Below are 10,050 nucleotides of genomic sequence, written 5' to 3'. Positions count from 1 at the left end.
TTGCTTGTAATCAAATAAGTTCAACATCTGTTGCAGTCACGAGAAATAGAATGAACAGGGCTGACAGGCACTGAGCTTTATAGCACGTAGGGCCCCGTGAAGGCGACAGACGCGGAGGCACAGTGGGGGTCATCCCAGTGGCCTGGTGGGTAGGTCCTGTAAAGGGGGTGAGCCTGCCTGAGCCTTGGGACATAGGACTTGAGTGTGAGTGGCTCGTTCTTCTCAAGTAGGGATACAATGGGTAGTTGTGCCCTATGTGCCGAGGGACTTTGGGTTGACCTCCTCTGAACCCCCTTGGTGAGTGTCCAATGGGCCACACGCCCCAGCAGCCCTGTGTCCTCGTCCCTCCCACCCATGGCTCCTGTCCTGTTGTTTAAAATATCACATCTAGGAAATGCAAACAGGCTAGTACACTGTGGGCTAATCTCACCGTGGCTGTGACCTTGGCAGGCTGTGACAGCTTTTCATAGAAAGTGCAAGAGGGTGCTCTGTGTGTGAGTATTCGTGCCATAGTTGGGGGGGGGGTGGGGAAGACACTTTTCTAAGATATCATGGGAACTGTGTGCCAGGCACACAAGGCTCTTCGTGGTGCTGGTGGTGGCAGTTACCCATCTCAAGCGTCATTAAAAAGGCGTGAAGACAAATCCACAGAGGGCTTGCTAAACAAATATCACCGGAAGCCACAAGGCACTGGACGGCTCCTGAGAAGGAGTAGGTGTGTTGGGAGCATGGAGGGAGGGCTTGAAATGCACAGGTTCTGGAGTGCAGGGTGACGGTGGGCTTCTCCCCGGTGACTCGCCTTCCCTCTCACCCCGGTGGGCAAGGGCAGGGCATTCAGAAAAGAGAGGACACCACCTCTGGCCCCCAGAGTTCATTTCTTCCTTCTTCTCGAAAGCAAGCAGATGGTTTCACTCACCGGCTCCCCACGTGTGGTCCCCGGACCAGCATCGGCATCAGCTGGGAGCTCCTCCCCAAGGTGGGTTCCAGGGTCACAGCCCGGGCCTTCCAGATGAGCAGCTCCGAGGAGCAGAGACCCAGCCACCTGTTTAGCGGCCTTCTCGGTGGCTACCTGTGAGAACCCCTGCTTCATGTAAGTGTCATCTGAAGACACAAAGGTTTACTCAAAACCCCAGGGGTGGAGTGTCTGGGCGGCTCAGGTGGTTAAGCGGCCGACTCTTGATTTCATCTCAGGTCACGATCTCAGTTCGTGAGTTCGAGCCCCATGTTGGGCTCTGTGCTGACAGCGTGGAGCCTGCTTGGGATTCTCTCTCTCCCTCTCTGTCTCTCTGCCCCTCCCCTGTTCATGCTCTCTCTCGCTCCCTCTCTTAAAATAAATAACTAAAACTTAAAAAAAAAAAAAAACCACGGGGGTTAAAAATAGACTTGCTTTTCATCCGGTTATTCCCTCTCTAGGAATTTATTTTCATTCCTAGGAACTTATTCTATGGACACACTCACGTAAGTGTGCAGATAGGGCATGAGTTCTGTAAACAATGGAAAGATCGCAAAGCTGTGTCCGACAGAGCCATGGTGAGGGGAGAGGCGCATACCTGGGCGTGAGGGTCTGCGCCATCCAACGATGAGGTAACACCATGCGCAGCGGTCTGTACAGGTGCCTCACGTATGTGGTTAAAGGAAACAGCAGGTTGCACAAGAGTACAGGACGCCCTCCCGTGTGCTTGTAGAGGAGGGAACATGTATACTTTCCCAAACACGCTAATCAGTTTGTGTCTGGAAAGTGCACAACAGGCGTATGTATTTAGTAATTTTAAAACTACCCAGGGAACAGAAACAAAACCAAAAGGTTAGGCAGAGAGAGGGCATGCGAACCCACGACATTCGGCCGGGCGCGGGGGCCTCCCTCCCCATCCCGGGCACAGCCTGCTCTCCGCATCACTCGGACACAGAAGTTTATTTCCTCGGGTCCCTCTTCCGTGGGAACCGAGTCGGAAGGCTTCATGGTGCTTGAAGCTATTGAACAACTTCACAGCATTTATTTTCAGACTAAATAGTCTAATCTTGCTCTCTGATTTCTCCTCAGAAAACCTGAGCTCGTCTGAGGTTCTGCAGAACTGTGTTTGGTGGGGCTGATTTGGAGATGTCAGCCCGATGCATCATTAATTTCCCCAGCTGGGTTAATTTCACTAAGGTGGCTGTGAATCAGTGGTTCATCACGATTACAATCTTGGTAATCGCTGGCAGAGGGTGGTATTCAGTTGATAGGTAAAAAATAAGTAGATTTAAAAATGGGGCGAGCATGACGGGATGTGAGAGATTAAGACAGACAGACAGGGACACAGACAGACAGAGGGAGGTGAAGGCACGGATTTCCACCATCAGCCCTTGGCCCTGAAACGTGCTGGAATCTGTGCCCGACATAGCCTGGCCATGCTTTCTGTTGATTTCTGGTTGCTGGGACCACAAAGCACCCACAGCGACGGCTGCCTGCACCGAGGAGCTGTGATTCCCCAGTTTCGGGGTCCTGCCAGAAAACCCAGAGGAGGGAGCGTGGGGGCAGGATTCTGGACGCCACAACGCGATGGCTCCTCTGCTCCAGCTGGAGATGGCGGGCCATGGGGCAGGCTCACCTGTGTGCTGTGCTGGGGTGACAGGAGGAGACGGGTGGAGGGTGTAGCCATACCCGTGGTCTGTCAGTGATCGGTACTGTTGCTTTTTCTTTTTTACCATTCTTTTTTTTTTTTTAATGTTGTTTAAAGTTTATTTATTATTATTTTGAGAGAGAGAGAGAGCAAGGAAGTAGGCGGGGAGCAGAGAGAGAGAGGGAGAGAGAATCCCAAGCAGACTCCCCACTCTGCACTGAGCCCCACACGGGGCTTGATCCCACGACTTGGAGATCATGATCTGAGCCAAAATCAAGAGCTGGACACTCAACTGAAGGAGCCACCCCGGGGCCCCTTTCCAACACGTGTTTCACAAGTGTCTGCCAGGGACGGGCGCTAGGCCAGGTGCTGGGCGAGTACAGGTGAGGCACACATGGCCGGCGTGCCTCCCCTCCGCCCCGAGGCCTATGTCTGGAAGTCAGACAGATAGAAGCAAGGGAAGTCGAATGTAAATGTGGTATTTTAATGCCTGCAGGATGGTGTCTGACAAGGGTGGTGACGGCGGGCTCTTTCTCTGACGTGGGAGCTAAGTGGAAAGTCCCTCTCAGCGGGAATGCAAGAGCAGGCCGTCCAGGAAGAGCACCGCGGAGGGGGCTGGGGGCTCTAACATGTGAGCAGGGACGGGCAGCCGGACCCAGGGGCCGTGCCAGAGGGCACTTAGTAACGGGCAGTGTAGCGCCCGGCTCGTGAGATCGGCTCACTGCCATGTGACCTCTGCCCCGGTCCCCAAGCCGCTCAAGTTCCTAAGTCAGTGCCCGAGTGGAGGTTCTCGGACCTGCTCCTCACAGGGGGTTCCGGCCGACGCTGATGGCCTTGAATTTCTGGTGGCCATGCTTGCTTCGGCGTATGGCAGAGCACACACACACACACACACACACACACACAGGCCTGCTGGGGCTCTGTGGGGCAGCTGGGACCACTGGGGACAGGGCGTTGAGGGGCTGCCTGGCGGTAGGGGATGACCTGGTCATGGCCCCCAGAGACAGCCTTGCCTGAGGGACTCCCTGGCAGGAAAGAGGCGGCTGGGTGATAAGACACTCCCAGGGCTCTGGAGAACCAGAATAATTCCCGCTGTCTCTGGTGCAGTGTCCCCAGCCCTGGCGGGGCCTCAAGCATGGCCGTGGGGTTGGGGGTGTAGGGGGGGATGTGGGGTGATTAGGGGAGAGGCCTCAAGTGAGTGAGCGGCCCAAGGCACGTCTCCAGGGGCTGAGGCTTAGGCCGCCAGGGCCCCACGGTGTCTGGTGGGGGGGGTGTACCCCACGGGGCCCCAGGAGCCAGCGGGGACAGGTGAGCACGCGGGGGGGGGGGCATGGTCACAGGAGCAGCTCTGCCTCCTGGAAGGTGCCAGAAGACCCCATAGAGCCGGGCATCACGACGTTAGTCCCAGAGGGCCCTCCAGGAGGACGGGAGAGAGGGGACAGTGACTCCAGCTCCCTGTGGCTCCACGGGAGGTTCTTCCAAGAATAGTCATCTGTGGGTGGTGGGCTTCTTCCCCAGGCACAGGGAGCCCAGAAACAAGGGGCCGTAGGGTCCCACTGCCCCTCTGTTTGCAGGCTCATGGGCACCTCGACCGGGGTCCTTGCCACACGGCTCGTGTCATGACACCGGTAAGAGCCCACAGAGGATTTCACAAGCCCTGTTGCTATTGTGGTTTCCCTAAAGCAAAATTACTATCTAGTGAAGTCACTTTCTCAGATTTCATTGTTTCTGGTGCCAACTCTTAAATTCGCACAGAAACCCCCCAATTACTTCATTCTCTGTGTTCTTGTCTTGGTTCGACTTACGTTTTTGTGTTACCATTGAGGTGTCAGATGCCAGTTCGTGGGGCACAAGGGTCCGGGACAGTGCAGGGAGTAAGTCACACTCAGGCGGGGGAGGGGGGAGGAAGAGAGACAGAAAGAGCCACAGAAAGATACAGAGAGAGAGAGACAGAGGGAGGGAAGGAGAGACACAGAGACACAGACACGGAGAGACAGAAAGAGAGGGAGGGAAGGAGAGACACAGAGACACAGACACGGAGAGACAGAAAGAGACAGACAGGGGGAGGGAAGAGAGACAGGGGCAGGGGAGTGAGGAACAGAGAGACAGAGAAAGACAGAGAGAAGAGACACAGAGAGACAGAGACATGGAGTGAGACAGAAGGAGGGAGAGAAGAAGAAAGAGACAAAGATAGAGAGAGACAGATGGAAAAAGAGAGAGATACAGAGAGAGATGGATGAGGGTGGGGGGTGATGGGGAGCAGAGGGAAGCATCAGAGGGAAGAAAGCTTCAGGAAGGAGCTGGGGGCAGACACACAGGGCTGGGGCCCCAGCTGCACAGAACTTCTTGCCCTGGACCGGTCCCCGGGGCCTCCTGGACTCTGACCTCTTCCCCTCAGGTATACTAAGGAGGATCGCATCCCCTGCATCTGATTCAGTTCCCAGCCTGCTTGTGTGAACGCCGAACAGGAAGCGTTCCTGCCACAGACAGGAGCCCCAGCCCCAATTTTCCTCCTCTCGGGAGCACTTCCCATCGTCCTCAGCAGCGTTGTGAGATTTGAAAGGAAAAAATCACCCCCTACATCATTATGTTCAAAAGGTGGGGTTTGAAGCAGAGCCGTAAACGGACACCGAACTCTGGCGAAGGATGCACAAGTACGAGCGTCCAGGAGCAGGTGCGCTCACGTCCGAAACCTGCTTTGAAATACGTAACAAACAGGAGAGTGGACGCAGGGCTAGAGAGGGTGGATGGATCACAGTGTGAGAAATTAGGACTTGCGGACTCCGGGCGGTGAGCACAGGCGTAATGCACCGTGTAATGCCTTCCATGTTTCCGGGGTCTGACGACGTTCATGATAAGGTGTGTGGAAATGAGTAGTGTCTACAGTGACTGTGTGTGGGGGGGGGGGGTGGGGGGAGGCAGGTGGAGGGGGACAAGATGTGCCTCACAAAGCAGGGGGATAGAGCGCCACCTCGGCTCCTGGCCCTGGGCACCCCTCTCTGAGGCTGGTCCGGCCCCTCCTGTTCTGAGGCTGGTGTTTCTGGAAGGCACTGGAGCTTCTGAGCTGTCATTTCTCAAACGCTGCGGCTGCAAAAAGGAGGCATTCTAGCAGACAAGTCCAGGAAAGTGTCCCCGTCCTGTGTGCAGGACTGTGTCCTCTCTGTCTCCTCGAGCACGACGAGGACCCAGCCAGACTGCAGACATCAGTTCTGAGACCGTCCCCCGTTCCTGGTGGCGATCGGCCTGAGGGTGCCCAGCTGTGAGCACGGCCCCTGTCCCCGGGCCCCAGGCCAGAGCAGAAAGGAGGGTGACCGGGCCCAGCCGAGATGCCGCAGGAGGTGACTGACTGCCGGGCAGACAGGCGGGAGCTTTGGTCCGCGTCCAGCACAACCGTGGCCTGTTTCTCGGAGCTTCAGGCCCGGGAGCTTCGGAGAGCCCTAAGTCCTCAGTGCCCTGGAAGGTTCTGGCAAAGAGTACAAGGGAGGTAACTGTCACTGTTACGTTTGCTGTTTCAAACAGGCCTGGCTGACCTTGTGAGGGCTCAGCAGACAAAGCACTGTGCAACGTGCCCGGCACCATGGAGGTTGGGGTCACTGTCATGCAGAGACAGGACTGGCTGCCTAGGGGCCAGACGTCAGCAACTTGCAGCCTTTGACCACACAGCGACCCTTGGGCGGGAGCCCCCAGGTCCAGGTGCCGGCAGGCCTGCTTCATTCTGAGGCTTCCCTCCATGGTTTGCAGACAGCTGCCTTCTTCCTGTGTCCTCGTGTGGCCATCCCCCTGTCCTGTGTCCTCAGCTGCCCTTCTTGAGGATACCAGTCATACTGGATTAAGTCCAGCCCAGGTGAACTCAGTTTACCCTAATTACCTCTTTGAAGGCCCTACCTCTGAGGGCAGCCACCGTCCGATGTGCCGGGGCGGGGGGACACAGTTCGTCCCACAGTGGTCCCCAGACCACCCTCACCATTGCTAACAGGCAGCAAACGTGCCCCGTGGGGGCGCCACGAAACAGTCTGAGGTGACGAACACAACACAGGCTCACGGATGCGGCCCTGGGGGCCTCAGAGATGCTCAGGTCACTGATGGGGAGACGGAAGCATGGACAGGAGAGAGCATAGCACCAAATGCTGGCGAAGACAGGAGTGGGCGGAGCCCCCGTCACGGCTGGCAGGAGCACAGACCGACACAGATGCTTGGGAAGACAGTGCTCACAGAGTGGGACATCCTCTTACCAGAACATCCAGCCGTCGCACTCCTGGATTTGCCCAGAGGCGAGAAATTCTACCAAACATGAAGACGTCCCAGCAGCCATCAGAAACGAGCCAGTCTGAAACAGCCAAAGACAAAACTAGTGATCGTGGCTTCTCTTCCCCCTGTGTACAGACATTCTTTTCATAGTCACCTCTTTGCTTTAATGCGGTTTTTGCACATACTTAGAACCTGTTCATGATCAGCCTTACGAACGAAAAAGAAATTTTCCTTCTAACGGACAGTTTTGCACCTCAAGTGAAATGTAAGGGCCTCGAGGACACAAGCAAAATGACAGGTCGGTGAACTGCACCATCTCCTGTTAGCACGAAACCTATTTTATTAGTGGAAGGCACACACAGTACTTGGGAATCCCACGACACAAGTCCCCCACTTAAGCCAGGTCGTCAGGCAGGTCTCCGGAGCGTGGGCAGCAAAGGGGAGCGATCCAGAGCCAGTCAAGAGTCCACCGCGGACACGTCCACCCCGGTGCTGCTGCCCAGGATTGAGTACCTGGGGTTACGTTCCCCGCGGGCGCCAGGAAGGAGTCTGCACAGCCCAGCGCCACGCCTCGGGAAGGGGACCCGAGTGGCAGTGTCATGTGCCGAAACACCATCGGCAGGAGAGTGGGAGTCTAAGATATTGGGACCCCATCTAAAGGAGCAGAAACCTTGGTTCCCCTGCCCTGCCATGACACCGTCTCCCTCCAGGCTGTATTTATTGAATGGAAAACCGAGGAAAGAGAATACGGAGGCAGAGGGTCTATGTGGCCGACCTAAAGAAGCGAGCTGTGGTCTCTGGTCTCTGAAGCAGCCAATGGCTCATGCACAGCCGGCTCTCCGGCACGGCCCCGGTGTTGGGTGGCTTCTTGCCTGGTGTCACGTTAGGCGCCCTAGCCTTCTTCAGGCAGAGGAACTGCTTTTCTGCAGGAAACGCTTGTTTCTGGGAAACTTTCTGGGGTTTAGCGCACTATGAACGTTACCTCAAATACCCCCATTTCTTTGAGATGTACACTCCAAATATACGTGGATTTCTTAGGAGTCAGTAGAACATTCGAGCATCTCTGGAAACAATCCCAGAGAGCAAGCATTTGAGAAGCACGGGGATGGGGACGTTTTGTCACTGACGCTTCCTGACATTAACCAGCCGTGTGGCCTTGACTGGTCACTTTGTGTCTCAGGCACTCAGGTGTCCTTCTCTACCTGCAACCGAAGGCATCAGACGGCGATTCCCAGGACTCCTGCTGGCTCAGCAATTCAGTGGCTCCACTGTAAGGCAGAGATTGGTAACGAGTCCCTGGAGGAAAACATATAAAGCTGGAGACTGGTCCAGAGGACGGGTATTTGTGTTAGAAACAGGGAAGGAGGAAAGAACGGAGCTCCGATGGTCCTCATAGTAGGGGCCAGTGTGTCACAAGAGCTGCTCTGTCAGGAGCACCCCGCGACAAACAGACGGTATTTAAAATCTGATGCTTTATCCTATAACAGGAACGACATAACATACCTAGCTTTGTGAAATGTAAAATAAAATTTCCCCTAAGGGCATTTCAGAAAGCTGCCCCAAGCTGATCTTTATGGCATCAAGTATCATCTGTCCCGTTACCTTAAAAATTATTTTGTTAATGTTTATTTGTTTTTGAGAGAGAGAGAGAGAGACAGAGCTTGAGTGGGGGAGGGACAGAAAGAGAGGGAGACACAGAATCCAAAGCAGGCTCCAGGCTGTCAGCACAGAGCCTGATGCAGGGCTTGAACTCACAAAGTGAGCCAAAGTCAGATGCTCAACCGACTGAGCTACCCAGGCACCCTTGTCCCATTACCTTCTACTATGGTTCAACGTTTTGTAGTTTCCTGCTGAAGAGAAGTAAGTCATGAAGTGAGATAATGTGCTCCCATTCCCCCTCCTCTGGGATAGACCAATGGCTGGTTTTTGGAGTTAGTGTCCCATTTGAAAACATTATTGTAAATTGTTCATCAAGGCCGAATATTTGGGCAACCGTCACCAAGCTAATGCTTTGTGGATTACAAGAAGTTCTCTTGTAATGATATTCTTGGAAGATGTATAATCACAAGGAAATCTATTGATTCCTGATCTCTCAGTATTGCCAGTGGCCTCAGGGTATCTTATTCAATTGGCTTTTTTTTTTTTTTTTTAATGCCATCAGACATGCTGTTTTTGCACACAGAGCTTGGAAGTGTCTTTTACTGGACAGCATTATCAGAAGCCGGGATTCTCTGGGTCTCCTTCTACCTTCTTTGCAATCCCCAGTCACCTGTGCTCCCACACGTTACCTGGACCAGGACATGGGTTCCCCTCTTTGCTGGAGGACCCAGGGCCCTGGGGTGTGGCCAGTGGGCTCCTCTCAGGAAAGTTACCTTCGGTCAGGTGGTGCAGACATAGAAGTGACAAGGAGCCACGTCGTCTTCGTCATGGGCTGCGTGTTGGAGGCGAGGGAGCTTCTTGCCTCCCGAGCGCGCTGCAGGGAAAATCAATTAGAGCTTGTAATAAAAAGCTACTTCCTTTTGTTTGCTTTTTGCAAAGCAAATTGAGTGTGCTAGCCATCATAAGTTTAAATTAAGAATAGGGAACAAAGACCAAGCTAAAACTAATAAAAATACACCGTGGTCGTATAATATGGTCAGACAGCAGCAAAGGGGAAGTATAAAATATGAGAAAGGAAGGCAGGCAAAAACACAGGTGCACACATAGAGCAAAGAGCAGAGGCATCCAAGCAGATGGACAAGCAGATACTTACCTGGACTCAGACACTCGGTCAGTGGAGTCCGTGGTGGTGTGTTACCCCACCTCCTGTCTTCTGGGATGCTGGCAGCAGGGACATTTAAAGTCAGGCTGCCTTTTCACGGTGGGAGAGACAGAGTCCCTGTTGGCATCTGCTCCTGGAAGACAGGTGCGGTGCTCACACAGAGGCCACGCCTGGCGTTAGTGGCTGGCTCTGCAGTCCCACCCCCTCAGGGGTGCCAGGTCAAGGCCAGCCTTCAGACCTTCCTGCAGCTCGCCCTCAGGTTGGAGACCCGGTACCGAGTCACGTCAGAGACCCTCAGACCTGGCATCAGTGCCCACCGCTTCTGCGGCTGCCGTGGATGTTCTTTGGGAAGGAACGCCAACAACGTCTTTTCTGCAGGCTCAGATTCTTCCCTTTATGGCCCTTGTGGCAAACGGCTTTCCCCACGCACACCCCAGCCCC

At 54.6% G+C, this 10,050-nt stretch overlaps 1 long non-coding RNA gene across 1 annotated transcript; it reads right to left on the bottom strand.

The window, feature by feature from the left end:
* Positions 1-392: 392 nt before the first annotated feature.
* LOC113601124 (uncharacterized) lies at positions 393-9,746 on the bottom strand. The gene is made up of 3 exons (XR_003422276.2): positions 9,601-9,746; positions 9,221-9,321; positions 393-8,144 (listed from the first exon to the last, which is right to left on the bottom strand). It is a non-coding gene; the product is annotated as an uncharacterized LOC113601124 (long non-coding RNA).
* Between the last annotated feature and the right edge of the window lie 304 nt (positions 9,747-10,050).

This window comes from Acinonyx jubatus, chromosome A1 (assembly GCF_027475565.1).
Source record: "Acinonyx jubatus isolate Ajub_Pintada_27869175 chromosome A1, VMU_Ajub_asm_v1.0, whole genome shotgun sequence".
NCBI lineage: Eukaryota > Metazoa > Chordata > Mammalia > Carnivora > Felidae > Acinonyx > Acinonyx jubatus.
The sequence above is the reverse complement of the archived record's forward strand: the minus strand, read 5'-3'. Positions and strand labels throughout refer to the sequence as shown.